The sequence below is a fragment of the Condylura cristata genome, unplaced genomic scaffold, assembly GCF_000260355.1.
Source record: "Condylura cristata isolate star-nosed mole 26May11 unplaced genomic scaffold, ConCri1.0 scaffold00005, whole genome shotgun sequence".
Lineage (NCBI taxonomy): Eukaryota > Metazoa > Chordata > Mammalia > Eulipotyphla > Talpidae > Condylura > Condylura cristata.
Genome location: NW_004567106.1, coordinates 42,569,233 through 42,581,114, shown reverse-complemented (window position 1 = coordinate 42,581,114; position 11,882 = coordinate 42,569,233). Strand labels below are relative to the sequence as shown.

General features: G+C 41.8%; 1 protein-coding gene across 1 annotated transcript in view; it reads left to right on the top strand.

Moving 5' to 3' along the window:
* NAPEPLD (N-acyl phosphatidylethanolamine phospholipase D) overlaps positions 1 to 11,882 on the top strand; it is a 68,385-nt gene that overhangs the window by 401 nt on the left and 56,102 nt on the right. The window contains exon 2 of the mRNA XM_012720928.1: positions 3,649 to 3,862. The gene's annotated coding sequence lies outside the window, so the exon portion shown is untranslated. The remainder of the gene's footprint in view (positions 1 to 3,648; positions 3,863 to 11,882) is intronic.

Below are 11,882 nucleotides of genomic sequence, written 5' to 3'. Positions count from 1 at the left end.
GTGCTGTGCTTTAACCCGCTGCGCCACCAGGGAGGGCCCTACATAGGGATTTTCATACAGTACAAGTTTTTGTCCCTAAAAGAGTTATTGAGGCCCTCCCTGGTGGCGCAGCGGCTTTAGCACTGCACTAAGAAGCTAAAGCCACTTCTGCATGAGTTTGATTCCCTCCCTGGAGGTGATCCCCATGGCGCAGCAAACCTCTTCTGGCCCGCCCGCTGCTCCCCTTAGCAGTGTACATCGTCAGTCTGCCTGTTCTGCTCCCCACTCTGCCTCCGGTGAATTCTCTCACCACCCCTGCACCTCTGGCTGTACCCCAGTTCTGTATGCATAAATAAATCTTTTTTTTTAAAAATCCCTGTGAATCTTCACAATGCAAATAGGTAGAAATCTTAATAGTTGAGATGGTTGAAATAAATATTCATAACTATATAAAAAAATATAGCTCACATCTGAGGGTCATAAAATGGTGGTATTTTTTTTTTAAGATTTATTTATTTATGCATACAGAACTGAGGTACAGGCCAGAGGTGCAGGTATAATGAAAGGATCCACCAGAGACAGAGTGGGGAGCAGAACAGCCAGACTGATGAAGTACATTGCAGAGGGCAGCAGCAGGCCAGACAGGAGAGGTCTGCTGTGCCGTGTGGGTCACCTCCCTGGGTGGGGATGGAACTCATGAAGCAGTGACTGCGGCCAGCTTCACAGTGCTGTGCTTTAGTCCTCTGTGCCAACAGGGAGGACCCAAAATGATGGTATATTTACATTAACTAAGGAATTAGTTTCATTCTTGAAAACTATGGGGTATACAACGCTTAGATTTTTAAGTCAAATGAACAAGGTGCTTCTTGACTGCCTGTAATCTATACTTTCAACAAGGATCACTTTAACAAGGATCATTCAACAAGCATTTTGAATGCTTTACTTAGGTAATGTGTGAACTTAATGTGTTTTAATTTAAAAAAACTGATTATTTTTAATGTGTAAGTAAAAGATATGTAATGAGTGTTAATGAGGATTGCAAAACTGCAGCACTCTTCTGCTGGCAGGTATGTAAAATGTTGCACCCCCTTTGGAAAACAATCTGGGGATTATTCAAAAAGTTAATCATTGTTACCATTTACTTCAGTATTCAAAAGCAAAATCCACAAACATAGAGATCTGATTGGATTTATTAAAAGATTTATGAATTGGGCAGCATCTCACCAGCAAGGGGTAATACAAATTTTAGGGTATTTACAGACATGAAGAGAGCAGAACAAGATTATTAATTTAGGAAACTGGTTACTTTAGGATTACACTTTTGGGAGAAGTTGAAACTGCAGTGAGATTAAGGGTCTGAGCATGGCTGAACACCCAGCATGATGGACTCTGTAGAACCTATTCTTTCTACTTTTTAACATGAGCCATCCAACTCCTAAGTATATAAGTGAGAGAAGTGAAAGCATTTGTCCATTTTTATGCTAATACTCATATCAGCACAATTCATAATAGCCAAAAACTAGAAGCAACCTATATGTTCATCAACACACATACAAGTAAGTAAAATACAGTATATGTTATTCAGGAATGAATATTATTCAAAAAGAGTGAGGTAATCTGAGTGATAAAATCCTCCTCCTTCCCTAATTGGTGATTGCCAGGGAGTAAAATGGGGGAGAAGAAGGACAGAAGCTCCAGGGATGTCAGTATGACTTAGCATGAGAAAAGTTAGAATGAGAAATCCTTGGATGGAATAATTCTCTGACTTGAATACAGTTAGGATTTCATGAATGCACACATATAATAAAATTTATAGATTTAAATATATGCAAATGAATACATGTAAAACTAGTGAAAGATGAAGGGCAATATCAGATTACACCAAAGCCCACTTTCTTGTTGTAATACTGTATTAATATATTACCGTGGGAAAAAATACTTGAAGAACAAGTAATATCCTTCTGAATTATTTCTGACAGTTTCATGGGAATCTACAATTATCTCAAAATAAAAGTATTTTTTTAAAAAGGTTACATTTCCATTTTTTTTTTTAATGAGGAAGAACACGGTGGGAACAGTACTGTTCTCTAATTATTGGCCCCATGTGTCACAATCATGCATTCAAACATGTTCACACACACACACACCAGCACAGAGGTTTATACAAATTGAAATGGGAAGAGAAATTCAGAATTGTTCATCTGACCATACTAATAAAGTAATAAAGGGAACTGCGAATGAATTGGAGCACACAAAATAAATCTTTGCAAGTTTCATAAAGCTTTCCTGATACAGACTTTTCTACAATGGATCCCTGGTGACAAGGGAGCGATTAGTGTGCTGTGAAATGTGTAATGTGACAGTCTGAGCAGCTCCCTGGGTCTGGCTGTGGTGCCGGCGGCCTTTGTGCAGTTTGGAGTCCTTGAAGTGCCCCGACTTTATTCTTTTTTGTCTCTCGTTTCTTAATGGAGTGGGCAGTAGCATCTGAGCTGATTATATAATCACCATGGGAACTGAGGCCCCAATCAATCCCTGGGAATGTGGCTCATGGCCCCCACATGTCTATTGTTAACATCCTCCTTGTGCGAGGTTGGTGAATCTGTTCCTGGCAGAAAAAAAAGTAGTGCACTTAGACAAGCAACTAAACACTTTTCAAACCTCTGGTTTGTGCTTATTAATGACCAAGTATAGTAGGAGAAAAGCAATTTCTGGAAAATCTGAGCTCTCACTTTCTACCATGTAGGCCACCATATTTTTTCCACAGAAAACTAAGCCCAGCAATTATGGTGCTAATGAAATTTTGACTTTCTTTTCTCCTGGTCTCACCTAGAAATTGTGAGGATCATTCTGCAAACAGTGGTCTTTCTAAGATGTTTAAATCATGAATTTTTCATTTGATTCTTCTCCACTGTTCATTCAGTGAGAGCTCTTTAATTATTCCTAGTTGGTGTGAACTGAAGTTTCTGCCCCTGTATTGTAGTTCACTCCTCAAACCTACCTGCAGACCTGGTTTCTTAAATATGCTAAACCTCCCTACCTCTCCAGGCAAAAGAAAACAAAAAACAAACAAAAAAAAAAAACCTACCCCCCCCCAAAGGCTTGTGGAGCAAGAAAGAAGATTCTAGATTCTAATTAAATGTGAGGAAAAAGCTTCAATAAAGATCTCAAAACATTCCTGCAAGAGTATCAACCAACGAAATGACCTGGATATCAAAATACTGTTCTTCAAACATGGGTGTAACATTCTTCTACAAGTAAAGTAAATCTGTTTACAACATTTGTTCAGTTTTCTGGTATGGGAGAGAAAGAATTCAGAAGCCATAAGGTTAATGGTTTTCCAGGTAGAAAAGCTAGTCAAGCCAATTTGACTAGCTTCCTGGGTCACCTGTGTGCTTCCCTCCCTTCTTAGCTTTGACTGACTTCACCAAATTTGGGTAAAGAGATCTAATTCTGAAGTAGAAATTCAGTGATAAAAAAAAACTTTTAAAATCTTCTATTAAGTCAACAAGATGGTAGAACCAAGCCTGCCAGGACTCCCCTCCCCCTGGAAGCTCATTCCTGTGTGAGGTCACATCACGTGGAACGGTGAAGGAGTCAGGTGGAACCAATGTACCTAATGAGGTGATTTAAGGTTAATCAAATACTTCTGGTTGGTTTTTACTTAATTAGGGGGTCCTTTTAAAAGGATTTCGAGGTCTTTCTACCAGTCCAGTCTTGAAGACTCCAGTCGTCGTGGGTTCTCCAGCCACAAGGAGACTTCTTGGCTTCTTCTGAGAGCCGTGTCAACTTGGAAGAGGACCTTGAGTCTCGGATGGGGCCCCAGCATTGCCTGGCACCGTGATTGCCATTTGGTGTGACCCTGAGGAAAGGATGCAGGATGCAGGTGAGTCACGCTCAGATTCCTAGTCCCCAGAAACTGAGATAAATGTATGTCGAGAAAAACTGCCAAGTTTGTATTATTTTGTTAGGCAGCAGTAAAAAGAAAAAAATTGCATAGTTGAATCTCCAGAGATCTGGGCAGTTTTGTTACTTTGCTTTATTGTTAGTCTCTTTAAGTACCTCCTAATTACTAGCAGGAATAGAGGTGGGGGGGGGGGTTGGAAATCCCTTAACATAGGCTTTGTAAGCCTGTCTTTCACATGTAATAGACAAAAAGAAGGGATTTGGTTAATTGTAAGTTCTTATCTTGGTTTCCCATCAAAATACAAAGCTTTCCCACCACAAACTGAGTTCTGTTGATTCTACCCCCAAAATCTCTCCCACACCAATCTCTTTCTTTCAGCCCCCTTTATACCAGTATAAACAACCACTATCGGCAGCCCAGACATCCACAAACAAGTCTGTCTGGTTTCCCAGAGTTTTTGCTTTCCTTTTTCTAACTCCTACTTGACCAACAGTTCAGTGATATTAAAATATTGGGGGAGGGGGTGACAGGATTATATCACCTTCTTGCTTCAACTCTTCAAAATTTCCACATTGTTAGTAAAAAAAATCCAAAATGAGCTGCGTTCTCCCCCAAATAACCTCCAGCCAATTTTCCTCCACCTCACAATCTTCCAGCCTGCTCATCTTTCTATCTTTTCTTCACCTCAGGACTTTTACACCTGTTGTTCCTGAGCAGGGAATACCCTTCTTGGCTACTTCTTACATACCCTTGTCTTAACTCAAAAGTCACTTCCTCACAACTACAAATCTGAGACTTAAAGAAAGGTGGGCAGGGAAGGAAAATGGATCAAAATGGTGGGAGAAATCAAATACGCTACAAACATGAACAACAAAATAAGAAATATTTAAAAAGTCACTTCTCCAGGGAGGCTGCCCCGACACTCCAGCAGGTACTGTTGACGCTGCTGTTGATGCTCCATGAGGCCTGCAACTGATCCCACTCACCTCTCAGCCACCACATAGCCTCCTGCTAACGCTCACACCTGCCCTCTCTCGGAGCTTACCCCTTGCCTCACGGGAACTGCCCAAGTGTGCTGGGGAGGTTATTCTGCCCCTAGAGGGCAACCTTGGGGTGGGTGGGTGGGCAGGAGAGGTTGCATCCTGTGGGTCAGCTCCCTGACCTGGGAATGAACTTGAGCTGCAGTGGTTTCGGAGAGCTTCATAGTGCTGCACTTCCATTTCCTCTCCCCTTACAACATCAGGGAGGCCCCGACACTAATTTTAAATCTAGGAGTCCCTCACCACTGTCTGCATGGAGTAGAGGGTGGGAGGTTTGTTTGGAATTGGATGGTCTGGTCTCTAGAGATCCTGAGTTAGTCCTGAGGTGTGACAGCCTAGAGTTGTTGGATGACATCTGTGGTTCTCACCCTTGGTCTCTAGGGAGCACTGCTGTGTTAACAAGGGGTTCTGCCCCTAAAATCAATGGATACATATTTCCCTAACTAATTGATCAAATGTTCCCCATTTCCAGTTTTTTTCAGGGACTTTTTCAGAAATGTCAGCGTGAATTTACCCATAACCAGCAAATAATAGTTTACTATCTTAACAGATTAAAACAGCTTTGTTTGATTTTTGTCAAACAACTGGATTTCTTGTTGGCCCAGTTATTCCCAGTTTATCTGATGGAATTAAATGTGCTGTGTGTTAAGGACTAGAATAATAGCCTGTCTCTAGTTATCTCTATTAAACCCTCCTTAACCCAACAGTTTGCAGTGATTCTTCCCCATCAGGATGAAATCCCAACTTTTTTCTAGCAGGACAGCAGAACCCACAACTCCTAGAGCTGACCTTGCCAGATCTCCTACCAATCCTGTCACTCCCCACCCAGGCTTCTGCTTAAACCACTCCCCTGCCTACCTCCTGCCCAGCTCTCTGCTGCCTTCCAGATTCAGCTTACACAGCACTTTTCCTGGGACACCTGGCCTGACTGTAGGCAGGAATCTGATTCCTCCTGTGAATTTCCATATACTTTGTGCAGTTACAAATTACATTTTAAAGCTTGCAAGTTTATTTTTTTCAATGGGCACTATATTCACTGGTACAAAATTAAAATTCAAAAGGCTCAAGGGTATAGGGTATAGACATTCTCCTTTATAACTTGTGCCCTCTCTGGCCGCCTATTCTCTGCAGAGACAAATCATCCATCATGACTTCTTTGGAGTCCAGGTAGACACTGACCAGGATATGAAAGCAAATGTGTACATGTACTATCTTTTCTGCTTTCTTCCTTCCTTTGCTCCTTCTTTTCTACCCATCTTAATATTTTGTATTTAATAGTCATCACTTTAAAAACAATACCTCTTTGATATCATTCTATAGCACTGCATTTGCAGCTGTATAGAAATCCATTGAATTGATATCCTGTGAGTTAACCAATCCCTAACTGATGGATAATTTATTTTTAATTTCTTGCTATTATAAACAATGTTACAGCAGATACCTGTACACGTACATCAGAATGTATATGCCACCTTATGTTAAAATGATCTCCTTACCAATGCTGTGTCCTGGCTTAAACTATAGGTTACTCTAAGATAGAGCAATGTGTCCTACGTCTCCAAACTGTCCTGCTTTTTCAGGACCTGGTATGTGGTTGGCTGCACTTGGACTGAAGGTGTTGTACAAGGAATAAGCTGATCTTTATGTGCTCTCCCACCTTGCATGTGGGACCACTGGACCTGCAGGCCTTTGAGGGTCTGTTTTTACTGTTTGCCTGGCCCCCATTTTACCCTGAAGAGTACGCAGGTGGGGGCCGAGCAGCCTAGGCAGCTTGCTTCTGGCCTCCCTGGGGATTCACCAGGGACGGCCCTGACAAGATGGAGAGAGCCGGAGACACAGGTGCTCTCAGCCCAGTGAGTCCTCGTGGGGAGACGCTAGCCCCCATTTTCTGTGCCCGCCCTCCAGGGCCAGGCAAGGAGCATCTTACTGTTAGTCTTGGGTGCTTCTTCCTATTGGGGGATATAAAAAGTGTAACATCCCTGTAAATTGTCTTCGCATCACATTAGATTCAGTTTAACCTTTACATGGAATTTTGTTTTCCACCTGCCAAGCTCTGTGCTGCCTTCCAGATTCAGCTTATGCAGCACTTCTCCTGGGACACCTGGCCTGACCCTAAGCCAGGACTCTTTCAGCCTGGTCAGTGTCTACCTGGACTCCAAAGAAGTCATGATGAGTGATTTGTTTCTGCAGAGAAGGATGGCGGCTAGGGCACAAGTTATAAAGGAGAATGTTTGTACCCTTGAGCCTTTTGAATTTTAATTTTGTGCCAGTGAATATAGTGCCTATTGAAAAAAATAAACTCGCAAGTTTTAAAGTGTAATTTGGTAAGTGTACAAAATACCCTGATAGGGTCCCTTCTGAACTCGAGTTCCAACCATTGTAACCCTTGATTGCACATTTACCAAAATATAACAAACTCTGGCAACACAAACTGTCAAATCATAATAGACCCCCAAACCTTTATAACAATAGCAAAGGAGTGTTGAGAAGACAAAGCTCTTTAAAATCCCCCTTTTCTACTGTCTCCTTAGCCAGCATCATCATTTGTGATTGAGCCTGGAAAGTTTATTAAGTAAAAGGGCTTAAAGAGTATTTTAATGGCTTCTGCCTAGGGGTACTTTTCACTCATTGAAGCATCAGATAGAAACTGGGGGGTGGGAGGGGGCGCGCGGGGAACCTGAGTGAAGCAGTATTCGGCTTTCTATGTTCCTTAGGACAAAAATAGTATTTTTAGCGTGTGCATTTTTTGAATAGCTGTTGATTATTGGGCTGTGAATTGCATTTTTTATATCTATAGTTTGTCCTCCAGCCAATTAAGTTGAAAATAGGTGTTGTTGTTTTCCCTACCATGGATTGCTGAGCAAAAGCCTGAAGTCTTCCGTGCATTGAGATTGATTCTTTGTACTTCTGAGTGGCAAGGAAATTTGGTTAAAGTAAAACATAATAATAACCACAGATTGCAGTGTTGTTCATTAACAAAGCTTATACTTTCGAAATCCACTGTTAAGATTTCCTCTCAGGTGATATTGGGCTGCATGTCTAGACACACAACTTTGTTTCTAAATGTTAGCTCCCAAGAATTTAAAAAACACACAAAAAGTAGATCTGTCACTTTGTCGCAGATCAGCCAGCGTCTACTAGTAGGACCTTTCTCAGGCACAAAGTTTGAATGATTTCATTAAATCCATCCCCCACGATAAAAATAGAAGGATAAGGGGGAAGACAAATGGTTCATTTATTTGCAGCCCATAAGGACATTCCTCTGGAAAATAGATGTACATGTGGGAATGTGGCTCTCCCTCATCTGCAGTGCCAGTGCTGTCCCTGTAAAGCCAGTGCCACACCGGAAAGCCATCCTAATTTACTGACATGTATGTTTGCACTTACATCAGACCTTTTATTTTAAGTCTATTCTCAGTAAAATATCTATTGATGTTGTAATCATGTACAATAATGTCTAAGTTTAATGGGGGGGATATTGCATTTATATATACATCTGTCATTGGGCACTTAAGTTGTTTCTATAACTTGGCTATTGTAAATAGTGTTGCTGTGAGTATAGGAGTGTGAATCCCTTCCAGGCAGTGTTTTTACGTTCTTTGGGGAGAGACCCCAGGAGTGGAATTGTTGGGTCATATATCTATTTTTTTATATTTTGAGAAAACTCCATATTGTTTTCTAGAGGGGCTGCCCATCCCCATCAACTGTGTGAGGTTTCCTTTTTCAACACACCCTCAGCAACAATGATGAGTGGGGTTTTTTGTTTTTGTTTTGATCATAGGCTACTCTTACAGGAGTGAAATGGTATCTCATTGTGGCTTTGATTTGCATTTTTTGATGCATTCTGATTTGCAATTTTTTTTTGTTTAAAGATTTATTTGTGCATATAAGAACTGGGGTACAGGGCAGAGGTGCAGGGTTGGAGGGATGAGAAGATTCACCCAGAGAGTGGGGAACAGAACAGGCAGATTGACTGAAACTCACTGCTGAGGGGAGCAGTGGCAGGACAATAGAGGTCTGCTGCATCTTGTGGGTCACCTCCCTGGCCGGCGATTGAACTATGTCCTGCAGTGGCTGCAGATAGCTTCATAGTGCTGTGCTTTAATCTCTTGCGCCTACCAGGGAGAGCCCCTGACCTCCCTTAGATTTTTTTTTTTTTTAATGGCGCTTATTGCCCATCTGTATATTATCTATTTACCTTTCTTGGGCATTTTTTTGAGTGAGTTCTTTGTTTTTGCTTGAGTTATGAGTTATCTTTAGATCTTGGATATTAAATCTGTGTGAAATGTATACTATATTTTCTCCCTTTTGGTAGGGCATCTTTCACTTTAATGAGTTTCTTTCACTGTGTTTAGCTTTTTAGTTTGACATACATTTATTTTTGCTTTTAGTTTCCCTGCCACTGGAGATGACCCCCAAAGAAATCACTGAAGTCAGTGTTGTAGAGTGTTTCCGTATGCTATCTTCTGTATATTTTAGTTTCTGGTATTGCATGCAAGTCTTTAATCCATTGTTGAGTTAATTTTTGTGTATGGTATGAGAAAATTATCTGGCTTTATTTTTCACGTGTAGCTTGCCACTTTTCCCAGAACTAGTTGTTGAAGAGAATTTCCTTTTCCAAAGTATGCTCTTGGCTCCTTTGTTTTAGATAAACTGTCCGTATAGGTGTGGGTGTATCTTGAGGCTTTCAATTCTATTCCATTGCTCTGTTTTTATTCCAATACCATACTATTTCTATGATTATAGTCTGTGGTATAGTTTGAAGTCTGGAAATGTGGTGCCTGGTGCCAGGCTGACTAGGCTGCTGGAGGTGTGGCCAATTTGCTATTGGCTAGGTTGCAGAAGGTGCATGGGGCAGCTGCTGGCTATAGTGGGTGTGACTTCCTTGGGGCTGGCAGGGACTGAGTCTGCCTGTTTGCAAAGGGTAGACCCTCTTGATGGCTGTGTCTTGGCTCTCAACTGGCTATGCTACTTCCAGGGGGTGACTGGCGTTCTCATCAGGGATTCACCCCCTAGGGTCTAATAGTATGGAGAATAAGTTACAAGTTGGCACCTACAACACTGGCATTAGCAAGGTTGGCACCAGCTGGTGACTCTTCCCTCTGGTAGTCCCAGAAGTCCCGTGCTTCTTGAGTAGATGCTGTAAGGATGGCACTTGGGACTCCTTCCACTATGGGTCGGGCACTATTCAGATTGGTGTTACTGTGTTGGATCCCAGGGCCAGATAACTTCCAAATGGGACATTTAAGGATTAGTTCTCAGTCTCCTTTTTTCTTGATTTTTTTTTTTTTCTGTGTTCATTTTCCTCTGTGCAAGGGTTGCCAGGTCTTGGCTGTGTTGGATCATAGGGTTGGGGTGCCAGATAATGGACACAGCCCCTCCCTACTTTCCAGGAAGGTTCAGCCCCTCAGAGACCTCTTCACCATTGCCCTTCACGACCCTTGAGTGGGGTTTCTTCCTCGGCATGAGCATATCTTTCTCCTGTCCAACCGGATACTGCCTTTTATCCTCTGTTGCAGAAGCTTTGTCAGGATTTCAGGTCTGCTTCTGGATAGGTTCATCCATATGAAGTTGTGATGTGTTTTGGGGGAGGAGGTAAGCAGCTTCTTCCTATGCCACCATCTTGAACCCGCCTATGCAAAGTTATTTTTAAAATAAGTATGATTAGCACAAAATGTTAGCAGTGCTTATTTCTAGATGATGGGAGGGTGGTGCTTTTCATCTGTTTCTACAGTAAATACGTATTATTGTAGCATATAAAATGTGCTTGCCTTTTTCCTAACTTAGGGCATTGGCAATAGGCAGGTAGAAAAGTCAGAAAAGCAACTCTGCATAGCAACACAATGGTCAGAATTTCCCCTCATGCTTCATTAGGAAGAAAGGGTCACCAAGCCCAGTGATTTCCTTATAAGTTTGATATCACCTCCAGGTTAATGTGGGCAAAACATTACCAGCTATTTATGCTTTTTATGTTTTGTTTTACTCCCAAATAGAACCAACAACAAACTGACAGCTGTGTTATATAAAAATTAGTGATACTAATTTTTGAAGTGTCTTCAGTGAATCATTAATGCTAAGAGCAGTTAACCCCCCGAGCTCTTTATTTTTATTTTTTATTTATTTTTTTTAAAGATTTATTTATTTATTCATACAGAACTGGGGTACAGGCCAGAGATGTGGAGGGTGAGAGGCTTCACCAGAGACAGAGTGGGGAGCAGAACAGGCAGATCGACGAAGTACACTGCTGAGGGGAGCAGCGGGCGGGTCAGGAGAGGTCTGCCACGCCATGTGGTCACCTCCGGGGCAGGTGGGAATCGAACTCATGCGGAAGCGGCTTTAGATTCTCAGTGCTGTGCTTTAACCCACTGCGCCACCAGGGAGGGCCATTATTTTTATTTTTTAAAAAAATATGTATTCAAGAACTTGGGTATACAAGTCCTTGTGTACAAGAACTCAGGTGTAAGCTAGAGGTGCAGAGGATGAGAAGATTCACAGAGACAGAGTGGGGAGCAGAACAGGCAGATCTACTAAAACACACTTCTGAGAGGAGCAGTGGGGGAGACAGGAGAAGTCTGCTGTGCCATGTGGGTCACCTCCCTGGCCAGGGATCGAACTTGTGCTGCAGTGGCTGGCACCAGAGAGGCCCTGTCCAGATCATTAAGATATGAAAATTTCACATTAATTTAGAGCTGCATGAAAACACCAATCAACTACATCCCTAGAAAAACTTTTTACCTTATATTTGTGGGTTTGATTACACGGTCAAAAAGGCTAAGCTGATCTTACATACCTCAGTGAGACTCTCAGTTAAGAATTCGGTATAGCAGCTTTACCATCCTGATAACTAAATAGGCAGGAATAAAAATAACACTCCTGAATCAGACATCATAACTAGTTTGGGTTATTCAGAGAATAGGTACTAGGAGAAAGGAAGCAGAGTAGACTATGGAAGTCAACTA